Consider the following 18,902-nt stretch of genomic DNA (forward strand, 5'->3'; position numbering starts at 1 on the left):
ATAGCTGGGAGTAGAATTTTAAAAGGAATAGAAATGGGTGATTTAATTCTTGTGTTTTTTCTGTGCTGTGGCATCAACCAATTCTGTGACTTTGAACAAGTTCTGTAACCTTCTAGTATCCAGTATACTCATCACTAACGTAAGAGGACTGGGCTAAATGTTTTCAAAGTGCTGCCCTACTCAAAGACTCTATTATTTTCTACTCATGATAGTGTTCGCAATTATATGGTGCTCTGCACCTCCAAAATGTATTTATGTGATAGTGTTTGTTCCTTCGAAAATTCCTGTGTGGTAGCTCATATAGAAAACACTATAGCTCATTTTAAAGATAAGAAAATGAAGGCCTAGAAAGGAAAGATGACTTTCTCAAGGTTGCTCAGCTAATTAGTATCAGAGCAAAGACTAGAAACATAGGCCTACTGTACTTCTAACTACATCATCTTATTCCTTTCAGCAACAATTTTTTTAAGATTTATATAAAGAAAATATTTTTTTGTGTGCATTTTCTTCAATTGCCTATGTCAATGAAATTTCCTAAAAAAAATTTTTTAAGGTCAGGACTGGAAAAAGACAAAGATTGTACATGTGTATACTGAAAGAAAGTATAAACAAATTAAAACAAGCAATTATTTAGCAAACTTATATTTAGGATGGTAAATGTGCAAGACCCTCTCCGAAGTGCTGTGAGCAATCCAGAGATTTTAAAAAGGGAATGTAGTTGTCCAAATAGGTCTCCTATGATCTAATAGAAATATCAGACACATCCAAAGAAAATCCTGTTAAAAAACATATAATGACTGTTTCAAGAAATATGCAGGCTAAGTGCAGTAGCTTATAGTCTGTAATCCAGCACTTTGGGAGGCCAAGGTGGAAAGATTCCTTGAGGCCAGGAGTTCAAGATCAGCCTAACCGATATGGCAAAACCCTATTTCTACCTACGAAAAATACAAAAATTAGCTTGGCGTGGTGGCACATGTCTATAATCCCCGCTATTCAGAGACTGAGGTAGAATCACTTGAGCCCAGGAGGCAGAGGTTGCAGTGAGCTGTGATTATGCCACTGCACTCCAACCTGTGCAACAAAGTGAGCACCTGTCTCAGAAAATAGTAAATAAATAAATAAATAAATATTTAAGAGCTACGTCAATATGCTGCTTAGACATTTCAAAAAAAGATCAAATCAATTCCCTTCCAATAGGTCAGAGAAAATTTGAAACTTTGGTAGCTGAGTTTGGAATAAAAGTGGATCATGTGGAGATCTTACTAAAAATTAGAAATTTGAAACATTAAGCAATATATGTTGGTAAAATGTAGAAAAGTAGAAATAAATAAAAAAAGGTTAGAAACCTTTGCAACTCATTGCAGAGTGGTAGCCACAAAACAGCACATCACATCACAATGTTCACCTCTTTGCTTACCTCCTTTTCTCTTTTTTCTCACCTTTAATCCTTAAGTTCTTCTTTCAGTGGACCCAGGGTAAGACTCTAACAATCTGTTTCATAATTCAGAACATCACAAAGAACAAAAATGTGAGAATAAGTATTTTTGTGAAATAAGGTGCACTCTGCTACAAAATAATTCCAACGAATTCGTTTTTTTTTTTTTTTTTGAGACGGAGTTTCGCTCTTGTTACCCAGGCTGCAGTGAAATGGTGCGATCTCGGCTCACTGCAACCTCCGCCTCCTGGGTTCAGGCAATTCTCCTGCCTCAGACTCCTGAGTAGCTGGGATTACAGGCATGCGCCACCGTGCCCAGCTAAATTTTTGTACTTTTAGTAGAGACAGGGTTTCACCATGTTAACCAGGTTGGTCTCGAACTCTGACCTCGTGATCCACCCGCCTCAGCCTCCCAAAGTGCTGGGATTACAAGCGTGAGCCACCGCACCCAGCCACAAATTTTTATATGAATGTAAAATATTATTGGTTCATAGAACTAGGTAAATCCAATCAACTTAAGTATAATTTTTTTTCAGCTTATAATGTTTAGGAAAATCTTAACACAACTATTGCTGGTTTAGCCATGCATAAATAAGATAACAAACACTTGTAAACCTAGTTGTAAACCGAAATATTGCATGAGAATAAGTACATAAAGAGGGCATCATATGATACACCAGTTTATAGTTATTCTTATATCAATGTGTGAGTACTTAAATTTTAAAGAAAAAATTCAATTAAGTGGAAATGCTTACAGTATCAGAATGCACTACTGGTATGAATACTTTCTTTTGTCACCAACATGTATTGAAAAGAACAGTGGATTAGAGTCAACACTCTTACATTAAGATCCCCTGCCTGGAAAAACTTGGACATGTAAGCTGGAATGGGTCCTTTCACTTCCTGGGTCTCAGTCAAATGAGCAAGTTAGATGAGTCATAACTTGCAAAGTTGCATACTACAGAGGAAGAGTCCAGAAAGATGATCTTTTTTAAAAATAATCTTTTTGAGATGGAATATATTTAAGGAAGATTCATATATCATCTTTTACTTGTGTATTCTCAAGACATAATAGCATACTAAAAGCACAGAAAAGTCCTTTGGTAAAGAAATTTGTCTAATTTCATCATAATATTTTCCAAATGTAAGATACTTGAAATTTATTTTATTAAATATAAACATCTCAATGACATAGTTTCTGTGGATTTATTTTTTGGAAATGCAAGGTTATCATTAAATCCTTAAAATTATAGAATTCTTATGTATAATTTAGTTTTAATGATATGGTTTGGCTGTGTCCCCACCCAAATATCATCTTGAATTATAGTTCCCATAATCCCCATATGTCATGGGAGGGGCCTGGTGGGAGGTAATTGAATCATGAGGGTGATTATCCTTATGCTGCTGTTCTTGTGATAGTAATTGAGTTCTCATGAGATCTGACGGTTTTACAATCGGCTTTTTCTCTTTTTGCTCAGTACTACTTCCTGTCACCATGTGAAGAAGGATGTGTTTGCTTCACCTTCTGCCATAATTGTAATTTTCCTGAGGCCTCCCCAACCTTGCAGAACTGTGAGTCAATTAAACCTCCTTCCTTTACAAATTACTCAGTCTCGTATGTGTCTTTATCATCAATGTGAAAATGGGCTAATACACTTACTAAAAGGACTGGACTAAAATGTGAAGCCCCATTTTTGACCTTTGCCCATGAATGTTACCATCCTCTACCCAGAGATAGAGAGAACAGACAGAAACTACCAGGGAGCACTTTGAGACAGGGTACTCAAGAAGGAAAAAACAAGAAAGTGTGACTCTTTGCTGTGGAAGAAAGGAAATGAAGTTTTGTTGATTTATATGGTTTGGATTTGTGTCCCCACCCAAATTTCACATTCAAATGTAATCCATAGTGTTGGAGGCTGAACCTGGTAGGAGGTGATTAAATCAAGTGGGTGATTTTTCACGGATGGTTTAGTGCCATCCTTTTTGTGCTATGCTCATGACAGCAAATTAGTTCTCATGAAGTAGGTTACTAATCCCAGCAACTCGGAAGGCTGAGGCAGGAGAATCAATTGAACCCAGGAGGTGGAGGTTGCAGTGAGCCAAGATCGCACCACTGAGCTCCAGGCTAGGCAACAAAGTGAGACTGTGTCTCAAAAAAAAAAAAAAAAAAAAAATGTAGCACCCCTGACAACTCTTTTCTTGCTCCTGCTCTTATCATGTGAGATACTTCCCTCCCCCTTTGCCTTCCACTATGATTGTAAGTTTCCTGAGACCTTCTTAGAAGTCCAGTAGATGCCAGTATCATGCTTTCTGTACACCTTGTGAAACTGTTAGTCGATTAACCCTTTTTACTTTATAAACTAACAAGTCTCAGGTATTTCTTTTTAGTAATGTGAGAACAAACTAAAACACTGACCCAAGAGATTTGAAGTGTGGCAACGAGTTCCAGATCAAACCTGATATTGAAGAGTTGGGAATAAGTATATACATACTTTGGAACAGTGCTTCTTCACCTAAGCACCACTGATATTTGAAGCTGAATGATTATTGTGATAGAAAGGTTGTCCTGAACATTGTGAGATATTTAGTACACTGCTGGCTTCTAACACCAGATACAAGTGGCATCCCCTTCCCTCCATTATGACAAGCAAAATTTCTCCATATATTTCCAAATGTACCCTGGGAAACAACTTCTTCCATTTGAGATTACAGAACACCCTACTGGGACAATACTAAAAAAAATAGGTGTGTTGCAATGGATATTGCAGGTATAAACTAGCAAGAATTCCAACTTTGTTCCACCTTTGTTATAATTTATTTCTGAATTTGGTGTTAAATTGTTAGGAAATGACTTAATGTGTCATTTCATGGTATTGTTCTGATGGAAGTTATTGAGATGAGTTATTTAGAGCAGACCGCAGGGTTGCTGACTCTATTTTCTTCTGGTCATCTAATACTGAAAGGAGTCTGAACATTTGGATAGGTCCTAATACTGCAGGCATCTGTGTGAAGAGACTTGAGAGGAGACTTCTGCAAGAAGAATACAAATTTTATCTTCTAATTGACCAAATGTTTATCAAAATCCACTCATGGTGAAGACAAAACAAAGAGGCATTCTTTTCCATCAGATCCTATCTTAGGCTGTAAATGGATTTTTCCACATCTTACAAAGAAGGAAAAAAAAAAAAGAGATGGCTCTTGGGAGGGGCCTAAGGAATTCTGCTTCCCTTGATTATTTTACTTCTCTCAGATCTCGATTCTTCAAGTATTGCTTACAAGAATCATATTATAATAACAAGAGCTACTGTTTATTATAGAAGTACAATATTCCAGATGTTATTGCATTTAATCATGATGGGAATCTTTGAGTTGTATTTTATTACCATTTTATAGATGAAAAACTGAAGACTCAAAGATAAGGTAACTTGAGCACATCTGACAGATGGCTCAATCAGGATTTTAACCTAAGCCTGTCTAATTCTAAAACTTTTGCTCAGATCAACCATACAGTCATTCCTGTAAAAATAATGATTTTGAATCTTCACAATATTTATTATTGATATGCTTTAAATATTCTTATGTTGCCAAACTGTAATAGTAGATCATAGAAACGATTTTCCTTTTTTCAAAAAAGAATTTGGAGAGCATGGACCTGAGAATCTGGTAGATAAATGAGTCATGTGACCTGAAGCAGAAAAAGTTGAGTCAGCACTTGGCAAAGCATATGCAAGTTATTTTTTGTTGTTGAATAAAAACATTGAGGCCATTTTAGACTAGAAAAAGACCTATCTTGCTGAGTTCACTGGGAGTCTTGGAAAGGACACAGGTGTCTTAGTCCATTTTCTGCTGCTATAGCAAAATATCACAAACTAGGTAATTTATTTTAAAAAGAAATTTATTTCTCACAGTTCTACAGAATGAAAAGTCCAAGATCGAGGACCTTGCAAGATTGGCTATTTAGTGAAGGCTGCATCCTCCAGAAGAAAGGAATGCTGTGTCCTCACGTGGCAGGAGACAAAAGGGCAAGAAACCAAATGCTGCATGAAGCCTCTTTATAAGGGTCTAAATCCTATTCTTGAGGAAGATGCTTCATGTCCTAATTACCCCTAAAGCCTTCAGCTCTCAATGCTATCACATTGGCAACACCTGAATTTTGAATGGCACACATTTAAACCACAGGAATAGGCTTCCAGTTGCTAGTGCCCTCTTCAAGAAGCTAATGAGATTTTCATACAAAATTAACTTAGGAAAATAGGAAAGAAGCCAGCCCCTTTAAAGTGCACTGAGAAAATCTACTCGGCTTGGAATAATTAATTAATGACTACTTAGTAAATATATTGTCAACCTTGGTTTTGAAAAAGAGACACTTTGTGGAGAAAAGAGAATTTTGAGGAAGTGAGGTGGGTCGAAACTAAAGTCACCTCAAAAATAGAAGACAGTCTGGAATGAACTATAGTCAAGGGAGGGAACAACCTTCAAGTATAACTTTAGTTCACCTTATCGATCTGTTACTGAGGGCCACCAATGTCCCAGAGGAAGAGCTAGGCACATGGATGGCAATGTGAAGATCTTGATGTTCACTGTAAACAAACTCACAGTTTTGTAGGGCAAAATAGAGGAACACTCAATTTCAATATTATCTGGCAAATATTAGCAAATATTACTGTGACACATTGTGGATTTTAAAAAATGGCTTTCTTGAGCTGGGTGCGGTGGCTCATGCCTGTAATCCCAGCACTTTGGGAGGCCAAGGCAGGCAGATCATTTGAGGTCAGGAGTTCAAGACCAGCCTGGCCAACATGGTGAGACCCCTGTCTCTACGAAAAATAAAAAAATTAGCTGGGTGTGGTGGCATGTGCCTGTAATCCAAGCTACTCGGAGGCTTGAGTCCAGGAGATGGAGGCTGCAGTCAGCTGAGATCATGTCACTGCACTCCAGCCTGGGAGACAGAGGGAGACTTGGTCTAAAAAAAAAAAAAAGTAGGGGGAAGGCATTCTCTCTAACCAGTCTGAATCATGGATTCCAAAAAGAATCCACAATTATTAATGAAGTTCTTGAGTGGAATTGTAGAACATTGTAAGAATGGAGAAAGTTTCTAATCACCAATTTTATAAAAAGAAATAAAGGAGTTACATAAGGACTGTAATTCCATAACTCAAATTTGGCCTTAACTCTGGTGATCTTTATATAGTGTTATGCCAATTTAGCACAGGAAGAGCTGATTCTCTTGAGGGAAGGCAAAACATCTCAGAATCCAACCTAACTGACTAATGAGAAAATTCTAGAAGACAGTGAAAAGAAAACCATAAAATTTTTATCACTACTTTTATACTATCTTTCAACACTAATTTCTTTATTGCTGTCTTTCAAAATTTCTTTTTGCTTTTTCCTAGTTGTAGGCATTAACATGGTTCTTGACAATATTAGGAGATTATGTTCAACTTTGCAGTTAGCCAAGCGTAAAAAGAACCAAGATGAAAAAAAAAATAATATAATGGCATAAATTATTTGGCTAAGAGTTAGTGTCCAATTCTGTCAGGTGGTAATAGCTAGAAAGAAAATCACACAAAACAACAAAAAGAAAAACAGGGTTCAAGAGGGGAGATTAAAGAATTACTAAAAATACAAAAATTAGCCGGGTGTGGTGGCATGCACCTGTAGTGCCAGCTACTTGGGAGGCTGAGGCAGGAGAATCACTTGAACCCAGGAGGCAGAGGTTGCAGTGAGCCGAGATTGTGCCACTGCACTCCAGCCTAGGCGAAAAGAGAAAAACTCCATCTCAAAAAAAAAAAAAAAAAAAAAAAAATTATTTCCTTCAAGGAATGGCAATGGGAAGACAACATTGAGGAAAAGTCCACACCTCTTACTCTTACGTGGGCAGGAAGAAAATGCACAATAAATATCTGGATAGAATGAGAAGGTAGAAAGTAGGAGAAAATGATGGGAGGGAAATTTTAAGAAAATTTTAAGAAATTATAGGTGAGAGAAAAGGGAGAGAGGAGGAAAAAGTAGAAATGGGAAAGAAAAGAAAAGGGAAGAAAGAACAGAGCCTTGAAGTGTGAGTAATTTTCAGAAGCCCTTTTCAGACTATATTAGGAGCAGTGTGAGCTTTGGAAACAGAAAAGACTGGGATTTTTTCATAGTTCTCTATCTTCTTACATTATTGGAAGTAGTTCCCCTAACCTCCCTGAGCTTCTGTTTCTCATCTATAAAACATAGATTGCTATTTTGTGGGTTTGTTTTGAGCACTCAAAAAAATGTATGCAATGAGCTGAGTACCTTCCTAAACACTTAAAAAATGGCAGCTCTTTTCATTATTGCTATTTTTTATTGAAACTTAATCGTGCACTATATATTTCTTGACAATTAACTTCATATGTCTATTATTATTGATCTTACCTTCTATTAGACAGCCCATTCTACATTGTGTTGCTACCAATAAACAACTTAAAAATTGGAGAGGCTTAAATTACATTCTACTTTGTGACTATTTTATATCAGCAATGTCCCTGCTCTAATTCATTCAGGGTAGCAGGAAAGTTGTACACTACCTCTTGAACACTTTCCCAAGAAGTGACACACATCACTGCTGCTCACATATCTTTGACTAAAGCCAGACAAATGGCCACACCCAACTGCAAAGTGACAGTGAAACGCCATCTGTCATATGCCCAGAAAGAGAAAATTACAAAAACTATTTCAAAAGCAAAAATGACTCTTCTACCTCACCAACCAGGTTTCCTCATTGATAAAATAAGGAAATAGGAACACCTGTTTTAGAATGTTGCTATGAATGTTAAGGCAGTAAACACATATAGAACATTTAGAACAATGTCTGTCTTATGTTGATCGTGTGATTGTTGCTAGATATTGGGACCTATTGTTATCAAAAACCTTTCTAAGACTGGAGCCATGGTTTGTGCTGACTTGCCGCTTCGTGAGCACTTTGCCTGGTGCTTTGCACAATCTAGTCACTCAATAAATATTTGCTGAATTGAATTGAATAGTGTTCCAGCAGCATGGCTGGGACCACCCACCAGCTGGCAGACCAAGCACATGTAGGATTATCAGTTCCATTTCCCCTGCCAAACACCAATGCACTCCACTAAGCATCCCTCAGCTGCGATTCTCTATTTTGGCAACCTAATTGACCTTAATGTAAATGTTCCCAGCCACATAAAACATGTTGTGAAGTGCACAACAGCAGTCGCAGTTGACTGCCAGCTGCCATCACACTATGTGTATGCAATTTATTCCTCCACAAACCCTCTTGAACATAATAAATAACAAAGTCTTTCTTAGAAACCTCCCAACAGTCAGCACACAGGGTACCAGTGGCACATTTTAATGACTGCAACAAAAGAAAAAATAGAAAGAAAGAAAAGAAAAAAATATATGCCAGGCTTTTAAAACAAGAGCCTACCTTCTAAGATAAAGACACTCTTTGATGTGAGCCTAAAAGAAGGTCTCCCGCCTACCTGGAGTCTATTTGGATTGTGTTCCTTTACATTATCTGCACAGTTTAATATGAGACAACCAGAGGGGAAAAAACCGCATTATGAAAAGGGAACAGAGTTTTAGTTTTCTCTCTGCCTTCCTTATGCTGAGGCTCCTTGAACACCCCACTTACTTTCTGGATGTTAGTTTATACATTTGTTAAATGGAGAATATAATGCTTGCATGATGTCTTTCCAAAAGCTGAGAGAAATTGACAGAATTAGTAATATGCAAATTCTCTGAGTAGGTTTAAATAATTGTGCAAATATCAGAGAATAGCAGTAAAAATATTTTCTTTCGGATCTTGGTATCCTCTTTCTTTCTTTATTTTTTACCTTTGATCTGAGTCAATAATTTGCTGTTGGGTCACCCATATTTTCCTAAAGGTCATGTTTAATGAGTAACAAATCAGGCACAAAAAAAAAAACACCCAGATCTCAAACATGTCCTACAGAGAGGCTCTTCACCCAAGTTTGTGCTTAAACTCAACATCTTGACAATCCTAGTCAGGTGAGAACATCTTAATCCATTCAAAATTTTTTAACCTAAAATTTATTAAGATAATTGAAAAATTGATTGAGAACCACTGGACTCAAGAGCCAACAACTAAATGGAATGTCTTAGGTGTTAAGAGGTGTGCACATCTACATGCAAAGACACTGCAGAATTCCCAGGGCGGGGGGGCGGGGTGCTAGTTATGCTTTACTAGGAACTTCGGAAGAAACCATAAACCTGTGGAAGGTGAAAAACAATATTTTCCTTAAGCCATCCAGGATCCCTTTGTCATTGACCTTTGACTCTTTTATGTCTACCCATCCTATTTTTATCTTATGCTGTTCTATACCTTGAAGCTAATCTCTAGTCAAGGTCTTTGCTACTCCTTAGTTATTATTTAAATTGTGATCCACTTGTTTGGAGCTCCCACATTTATGTGTGGGTGCATGCTCTACTCAATTTCTTTATAAGAAAGTATGTTCTCCTATACTTTTGCAAAATGCTGGCTACCTGTTTCATTTCTTCTGTGGGATACCTTTCCTCCTTCAAAAGGTGCACAACCTAAATTGTAAATTAGAGTCATTCGGGTTCTCAACCTTAGTAAAAACAAGTATTCTCATGTTGATAACGGTCATTTGCCTCCAAACAGACCAAGAGTTTCTGGTGGTTTTAGTTACATGGCCAGTTTCTTTGATCACCTTTCCTGTGGATTCAAACAGAAAGTGAAAACTTCATGTACAAATCAACTACTTAAAGCTCTCTTCCAACTCCTGTCAAGCACGAAACACTACGTTTTAAACAAAGTCACTAAGTCATGTTGACTATACCCAGAGAAAATGCATTGAGAAAACGAACGTCGGGACGGGCGCGGTAGCTCATGTCTGTTATCCCAGCACTTTGGGATGCCGAGATGGGTGGATCACGAGGACAGGAGTTCAAGACCAGCCTGGACAATATGGTGAAACTCTGTCTCTACTAAACACACACACAAAAAATAGCTGGGCATGGTGGCAGGCCCCTGTAATCCCAGCTACTTTGAGGCTGAGGCAGAGAATTGCTTGAACCTGGGAAGCGGAGGTTGCAGTGAGCTGAGATCACGTCACTGTACTGCAGCCTGAACAACAGAGCCAGATGCCATCTCAAAAAATAATAATAATAATAAAATAAAACAAACAAACAAGCAAATAAATAAAAAGAAGTATAATTGAAAAGAAAATAAATATAAAATACAAAACAAAGGGAAGAAAGAAGTAACACATTGGGGTGAGGAGAATATAAAGAAACAACAAGATAAAACAGCCCCTGGTGGATGTGTCTTCTTCCCAAGTAGCTGTGAAGCAGGAAGGCCTGGGAAAGGAGGAGGATGGATGGGAGAGCTGCGAGTTTTCATGGTTCTATTTGAGTCACATCTTCATAGAGGCCTTCGTTCCTTCATTTGAACAAATAAGTTTCTAAACATTGACAATTAAGCTTTGCTAACATTTGTTAAGCATATCAAAATTAAAAATGTAAACTATATGCAATTATTCCCTCATTTTGTTTTCCTTCTCTATGACATTTCACTGTCTAATCCTATTCTTCCAGGTCCAATGACAATCATTTTTCTCTCAAGAAGTATTTGGATAATTTTTCTTTTTATCAAATTTTAATACTGTAAATATTAAAAGAACAACAAGAGAAATAAGTACAGTTTATTTATTTAATATTATTTTTTTTGAGACAGAGTCTTTCTGTGTAAGCCAGGCTGGAGTACAATAGCACAATCTTGGTGCACTGTAACCTCCTGCTCCCAGGTTCAAGCAATTCTCCTGCCTCAGCCTCCCAAGTAGCTGGGATTACAGGTGCCTGTCACCACGTGCAGCTAATTTTTGTGTTTTTAATAGAGACGGGGTTTCACTGTGTTGGCCAGGCTGGTCTTAACTCCTGATCTCAAGTTATTAACCCTCCTTGGCCTCCCAAAGTGCTGGGATTACAAGCACGAGCCACCACGACTGGCCTGTGCAGTTCACGTTGACTGTATTTTATTATTTCCTAAATGTTGCCTGCGGATTAGGATAGATTGTGAGAACCTTCATATAAAATTTTGATTTAGAACAAAGTACATGATGAAGTAACAGGTTAGCAATATCCCTTTTTGGATATGGGGCAATATATTGAGGATACTATATATATGCTACTTTTCTTGGTTCTTCTTCCCTATCTAAAAGATGAAGGAAAGAAAAGAGAAAATAAAAAATTAGAAAGGGGAAAATAAAAGACATTGATTAAAAATTACTTTTTTTCAGACAAGAGGCCCAATAATTTAAATACATTATGCTTTTAATTATCCACCAATATGAGAAGAACCATTATTGTTGGCCCTAAGAAATAAGTGGCTTCATACAGGTTAACTTGTATAGAGTCAGGTTTCTATTTGATTCAGACTGTCATTTGTTTATTGATATAGTAACAACATGAATAATTTGAAATATGCTGTTTAGTGTGGTAGCCACTAGCCTCATGTGGCTATTTAAACTAGTTAAAATTAAATAAAAGTAAGAATATACTCTGACACTTGTGTTAGCCACAATTTAAGTGTTCAATTATCATATCTGTCAAGTAGTTACAGTAATGAATAGGAGATATATAGACTATTCCTATCACTGCAAAAAAAATTCCACTAGAAAGAGCAGTTGTTCAACGTAGGCTTTTCGTGGGTCAGAAACAATCTATCTCCATTGATTTCTGTGAGGCTTATCGCTGCACATACATTGTTATTTCCTATTCTTCTTTGAGGAAAATATTTTACCAGACAAATAAAAATTGCTGATCAAGTTTTGATTTTTTTAATGCTGAGGAAAATAGTTATAAAATATTCAGGTCCAAATTCTTGGTAGACTTTTGTAAAGTGATTGGTGACATTTATGGGCGCAGCTGGTTTGCAGTTGTAAAACCTTATATTTTTAATGCAAAATAGCATCTGTGCCTGCTAATTGGATACTTAGGCATACAAACATAAATTGCCTGGGAATTAGAAAGGTGTATTTCTTAAGTCTGCCCATATCTTGCCATTTTGAGAATCACTGCTTGGATTCACTTTTCCTCCATGTTATTCTTGTAGAGTGGGTGGGAAAAAGCCTTCTTCTTGTTATAAATATTGCCCGTTGGGAAAACATGCTTCCTCCTCCTAACCCAGTTTTTATCCTTTCAAGCTCTGAACTCAGAAACCACTGTGTGTGTTGTAGCTACTATTCGAAATAAGTTTGAGCTTTGTGATCACTGCCACACGTCTGGTGAGAAAGGAAGAATCAAATTTGTAAATGCCACTGGCAACCCTGTCTTAGGGGTTGGATTCAAACTTAGCTATGAGGCCACAGAAAAGCAGTCAGGACAAAACCTTGCTTAGCCTGTCTTCGAACACTTTAGTTCTCTGCTGGTATTGTCTAGTTTGCAGTGCAATGGCAACAGAATTGAGGGGTATTCTGTTACACATTTCATGCAAAAGTTTATTAAATCTTCCCTCATAATTTTTGAAAGCCCTAGAAAAGATGACTTGGACTCCAGAGATTATACTTCTTCTTCCATCCATGATGGTTGCTTTGTCATTCTTCCGTGCACTGGCAATTTCCATTAGAAAGCTTGCTAACCTGGTATTGAAAATTATAAACCATGATCAAAAGGTGAAAAGGGCCCCCCCACACTGATCTGCAGTAAAGCCTATACCAGCTATCTGGGAAGAAAAGAAAGACAAGATGGTAAACACCAAAGTGTGGTTATATCTGCCCTTTTTATGTTAGCATTACAAAGTGTGAAACATGAATGCAAAGAAAGAGAATAATTTTCAGAGATTTAAGCCCTTCCGAATAGAAAGCTTTGGTTGCAGTTTAAGGAGCCTTTTCACCTCAAGGTCATAGCTCGAATTTCATCTGGATTTATGTATAGTGTTCACCTTCAATTATTTTTTTAGCTCTTACTGCAGTAGTGCTTCCTTCCTTGCATTGCATATACTGTTTATGCCCTTTGGGCCTTTTGCACGTTTGTCCTGGATATTTTGTCTGCTTCTGTGGCTAATACAGACTGATTTTTAAAATCAGCTGATTGCGTTATAATGGATGGATTTATCTTCTTTCTTCCTTTTTTCATCCACATATAATCATGTTGGAATCAGACTTCCTGTTCCTTGATGCTCAAGAGAGGGAGAAACAAAGACAAGATAAGTCTATAGTGGACCTTGGCACTTGGAAATGTAAGTTCTGTCTTTTACCTATTTTCAGAAAGTGTAGATATACCAAAGTGAGAAAAATCAACTTTTTAAAAAATCCTTTTATTGAATATCTAAAATATACATATATGGAGAAAAATTACTTAGGCACATGTACACAAACATATTTTTTAAGCAGATGGTCTCTATATGCTCAGCTAAAGAATAGCAGTAATTTTTATTAGCAAATATTAATTATGAACTTACTATGTAAAAGGCACTGCCAGGAACTGTAGGTGATAAAGATTCTAAACCTTCTCTTAATTAACTTGTTTAATTGGAAGAAACATATATTTCGGCAAAACGTAATTAAAGTGCAGAGGAACATGATGACAAACAGGTAATATATAACACCTTTTTCAGAAACTTACAGTGACAGAAGGATATTATAGGCTGGTTGATTAGGGAAGACTTCAGGCAGGGCAAATAAATACAGCACAGGAATGAGATAGGCAGAGAAAGTAAATGGTAGAACATTGTGGAATGTTAAAGTTGAAAATGTGCATGGGGTGGGCTGTGAAAAAACTAAAATGATTGGCATGAAGCATGATCCCTTATATGAGAGATTTGAGAAATTTCAAGCAAAATTGAGACAGCACTTCTTTACCTTCATATACATATACATACACATATACATATACATATACATATACATCATACATCATATACATATACATATACATATACATATACATATACATATACATATACATATACATATACATATACATGTCAAGTCCTCCCGACTTCTTGCCAACTAATAAAAGGCTGCAGGTGTAGGGTTTGTAGCCCTATTCTGCAGAATCTACCACCCTTGTCCCTAAAATGCTGAGATGGTCTTTGAAGGCTGTAAGATGCAGAGTCCCGCTGAGGATCCCAGCAAAGGACGAGAACCAAGCCTAACAGTGCTCAAATTATGGTTTGGGGCTTTAACATTTTTCTTTCCTTTTCTGTTAGAGCCATCAATTGCCTTCTACAGACATTGAATTCACTTACGAAGTTTAAACAGAAATAAAGTGGAATGCAATGATCAGGAAATTCCATTTGGCTTTTTTCTCCCTTTCATCATTTTGTTGAACGTGTGCAGAACTATATGAGGTTATTCATTTGTACCCAAACAGGAATATAGGATTTGCCATATTGGATTAGTCCATTGGTCCATCAATGTTGTATCGTCACTGCCTCTGGCACCAGATGATACATGAAGCACCAGAGGAGAGCGAACTCCCCCCATCCCCACAAGGCAGCAAGTCAATTGTGCAGTGCAATATATGGGGTGAAAGTCTCCACTGCTCAGGGTGGGACTACATAAATGAAATCTGGATTTGCAGATGTTTAACAGGGCAGAGGCTGCATCCATTGAAGACAGACTTAGGCAGTTCTTACCTTTAGAAAGTGTGTCCAGTGTCTCTGTGTTCACTTGTGTTAGAGTTTCTCTCTTCTTTTTCCATTGGAAGAACTAGTATTTATCTTACAATAATAAACTGAAACAGTGGAATCAAACAGCCCCATTCCTGAGAGATAGAGACAACACTCTATAATAACTGACACATTGCTGCTTTCTTTCTGGTGAAAGCATAAATGTAGTCAAAACCAGAACTTAATGTAATATCTCAGGATGTGATGCCCTCCTTCCCATTGTAATTATTACAAAAATCTATAGTCTGTTCAACTTCTTGGCCTATTCACTCATTCAGTCACCAGGGAAAAACTAGACGATACTGTGTGAAGGTCTGACCAACATAAAGGATGCAACAAGGATGCCCCAAGACTCAGGATGTTGGGAAGTTAAGGCACCAGGAGTAACCAGAATGCAGGTAAGAACAAGCTCTCTGCCACAAGTGCAGTCCAACTGGAAAAATGTATCACTCGGAGACATGAGAGGCCAATTCTAGCTGGAATGATATGAAACACAATGCTGCCACTTTCTTCATGAGGGGAATGTGAACGAAATATAAAATAATTAATCTGACATTCCTCAGAATCCAATATTTGTGCAATTTAAGAAATATTCTTAGTTTTAGCAACAAATTACAGGGTGAGAATTGTGTTGACGTGTAGATAAGGTACAGTTTCCTGATCTGAATAGTAATATTGTAAGATTATTTCTAGTTTTCCTAGTGATTTTTAACTACGAAGCTTCAGCCCAGACCTGTTGATAATGATTATAATAACGATGGGAGGTCTGGCTATATAATCTCTGAGGCTTAATGCAAAATGGAGCTGCAGGGTCTCAGTTTAAAAAGCAGGAAAAATGTGACCATAACTTAGTGTAATATAAAGTTTTCCCTTTATTGCAGGTCTGTTGATTGACTTACCATGTTTTTTTTATTTGCTATTTAATGCCATTCTTGAAACATTGAATTTAAATAATTAGCATGAATTTTACTATTCATCTTTATATTGTACAATGCCAGTTTTAAATTCAAATGTAAGAACATTTAAATTGTATGTGGAATCACCAGAATTGCACAATATGTATTTCAAGGACATATATTCATATGTATTTGGTTCTAACCAAAACAATGGAGACACTGCACAAAACTAACTCAACTGTTTGTTGATAGCTTGTACTTTTCGATACTCTTACATTCCACCAATACTCTCTATGTGTTGCCCTAACTTTCTCTTTCCAACTAAGGCAGTATTTTCAGTGTAAGTTGTTGGCTGAAATACAAGGAAGTGACTTGTGTAAGGAAAGATACGACAGGCATCCTCAAGTGTTCATCACTCTTAGACTGCCCACGTCTTAATTCTGCATTCAAAGCAAATTGTGGTTCAAATGGAAAGTGTGGCCTCTTGGGAACAGTGTGGCCCCACTCAGTAGTAGATGTTACACACTTACCTTGTACTTCTGAGTCTCATTGCACTCCAGTTCACTTCAGGTCCTTTGGAATTCTGTGCTCTTGGTACCTTGTAAATTTTAAATGCAAATAGTTAGCAAGGAAGGTAATCCCACATGTTGAGAGAATCTCCTCTGCACACATGCTTGCTCCATTTTCCCATTGAACGTCACAAATAAAACTCAAGTTCAAAGACAAAATGTATTATGAATTCCAAACAGTGACAATAGGACATTAAACCAAATATGAACCGCTTTTAAGACAGAACTGTGTTTGACGGCACAGGTTGTAAGCCTAGGGAGCTGGCTCTGAGTCATGACACAAGTGAAATGCCTCATACTATTGAATAGTCAGTTTATACCTGGCTGTTTGATATAAGCCATCTTCTATGCATTTTATCTTTAATTTTCACAGTGGCTTAGATTTGAATCCAGGACATTTGGGTCCAGAGTCAGGGTATACTAATCCAGGTTTCATCTAATCCATATTCACAAATTATTTTCATTATGAGGTAAAATAAATTTAAAAGTGCATGATGGGACCAGGGAGAGGTTTGGTGCAAAATTTTTTAAAGATAGGCTGAAAACCTACTGTTTCAGGAAAAACTGAAACCGTTTTTCCTCTGTTCTCATATTACATAATAATCATCACAGAAGAAAAACAACACAGAAGTCTTCTGTGATCAAATGGGAGAGTTCCCCCTACATGCCAAGCAGCAGACACCAGCAGGGTGCCTTCCAATTTAGTTTTGACACTACCTGGAGATAGAGTCAGGTCCCACATGTTGAGGGCTCAGTACCGACAGCTCTCCCCGCACCCCAAACAACAGTTACAAGTTTGGCCCTTTGGAACATCTGTACAACCTGCTCTAGGTTGGGGTTTCCAGGACCCCTTATTTGGGGGGTTTGATTAATGTGCTGGAGGAGCTTACAGAACTCAGGGAAATACATTTACCAGTTTATCATAAAGGATATTACAAAGCTTACAGATAAAGATAGGATGTGGCCTGGAGAAAGGCGTAAGGAACTTCCAAGCCCTGCCTGCGTGCACCACCCTCTATGAACCTCCAGATGTTTAGCTACCCAGATTCTTCCTAAACCTACTGCTCTTAGGGTTTTATGGAGACTTCATTACACAGGCATGATGAAAACTTATATAGAAATGTGATTGCACAAAAAGGGTATGATCTCAACCCAGCAAGGCCTGTCTGTTCAGACTTTTCTTGGCATCTCAATCTAGCATTCTTTCCTAGAGGGCAAGTTGGTCCAACTCATGGCCCGCAGGCCGTGTGCAGTAAGGATGACTTTGAATGAAACCCAACACAAACTTGTAGGCTTTCTCGAAACCATATGAGGGTTTTTTTTTTTTAAATAGCTTATCAGCTATCTTTAGTGTTAGTGTATTTTATGTGTGGCCCAAGACAAGTCTTCCTTTTCCAGTGTGGCCCAAGGAAGCCAAAGATTGGACACCCCTATTATGGGGTATGCAATAAGGATCTTTCAAACTACAATAGATTAAGGTCCTGCCTTTGGCAGATGAAAGAAAGAGAGCAGAAGGTCAGAGAGAGACAGAGACACTGTTTCATGAGACCTGCTCCTGGAGCCCAAAGTTCTCCAAGCTTACATCAAATTACTGTAACAAGTGCTCCCTCTTTCTCTTCTCTCTCTGTCTATCACACCTGCTATGACAAGAATCAGAGATACTTGAGGACTAGAGAGTGGGTAAGTTTGCCTTCTAAATAGATATGAGATTATGCAATGTGAATATCAAACATTTTCTTCTGACCAGATGAAAGTGGTTGAGACTACAGGGAGGCCCCTGTCTCTTTGTCTGTATATATGTGTATGTGTGTGTTGTAATATCTATGCCTTTTAAACTTAAACACCAGATAGAACATTTTTAACATTAATGCCTTATTTTTAAACTCATGGGCCCTGAAAATCCATGTAAGCCTCCTTGTTGTGTAGAAAAGTAAAATATATACTACACAGATGGAGGAATAAAGTATTCAATAATAACATCTTGTTTAAGCTTACTTTTCAGGTAAGTAGCAGGACCCATATTTACTCTCTGTTGTGGCTGAATAATGTCCTGGAAAACTGATGTCCACCTAAAATCTCATATTATGATATTATTTGGAAATAGGATATTTGCAGATGTAACTATTTAAGATGAGATCATACTGGGTTAGAGTGGCCCTAAATTCAATGTGATTAGTGTCCTTATAAGAAGACTTACAAGTGTCTCTTTAGACAGAGACACACAGAGAGGAGGATATCATGTGAATATGGAGACAAAAATTGGAGTGATGCCTCTACAAGCCAGAGAGTGTCAGGGAGTGCCAGCAACCATCAGAAGCTGGGGGAGAGGCATGGGATGGATTCTCCCTTTG

General features: G+C 37.5%; 1 long non-coding RNA gene across 1 annotated transcript in view; it reads left to right on the forward strand.

The window, feature by feature from the left end:
- LOC118146876 (uncharacterized) overlaps window positions 1-18,902 on the forward strand; it is a 135,125-nt gene that overhangs the window by 100,526 nt on the left and 15,697 nt on the right. The window contains exons 4-6 of the long non-coding RNA XR_008476049.2: window positions 2,914-3,007; window positions 13,575-13,652; window positions 15,365-15,484. This is a non-coding gene — a long non-coding RNA (uncharacterized LOC118146876). The remainder of the gene's footprint in view (window positions 1-2,913; window positions 3,008-13,574; window positions 13,653-15,364; window positions 15,485-18,902) is intronic.

The sequence above is a fragment of the Callithrix jacchus genome, chromosome 13 (assembly GCF_049354715.1).
Source record: "Callithrix jacchus isolate 240 chromosome 13, calJac240_pri, whole genome shotgun sequence".
Classification (NCBI taxonomy): Eukaryota; Metazoa; Chordata; class Mammalia; order Primates; family Cebidae; genus Callithrix; species Callithrix jacchus.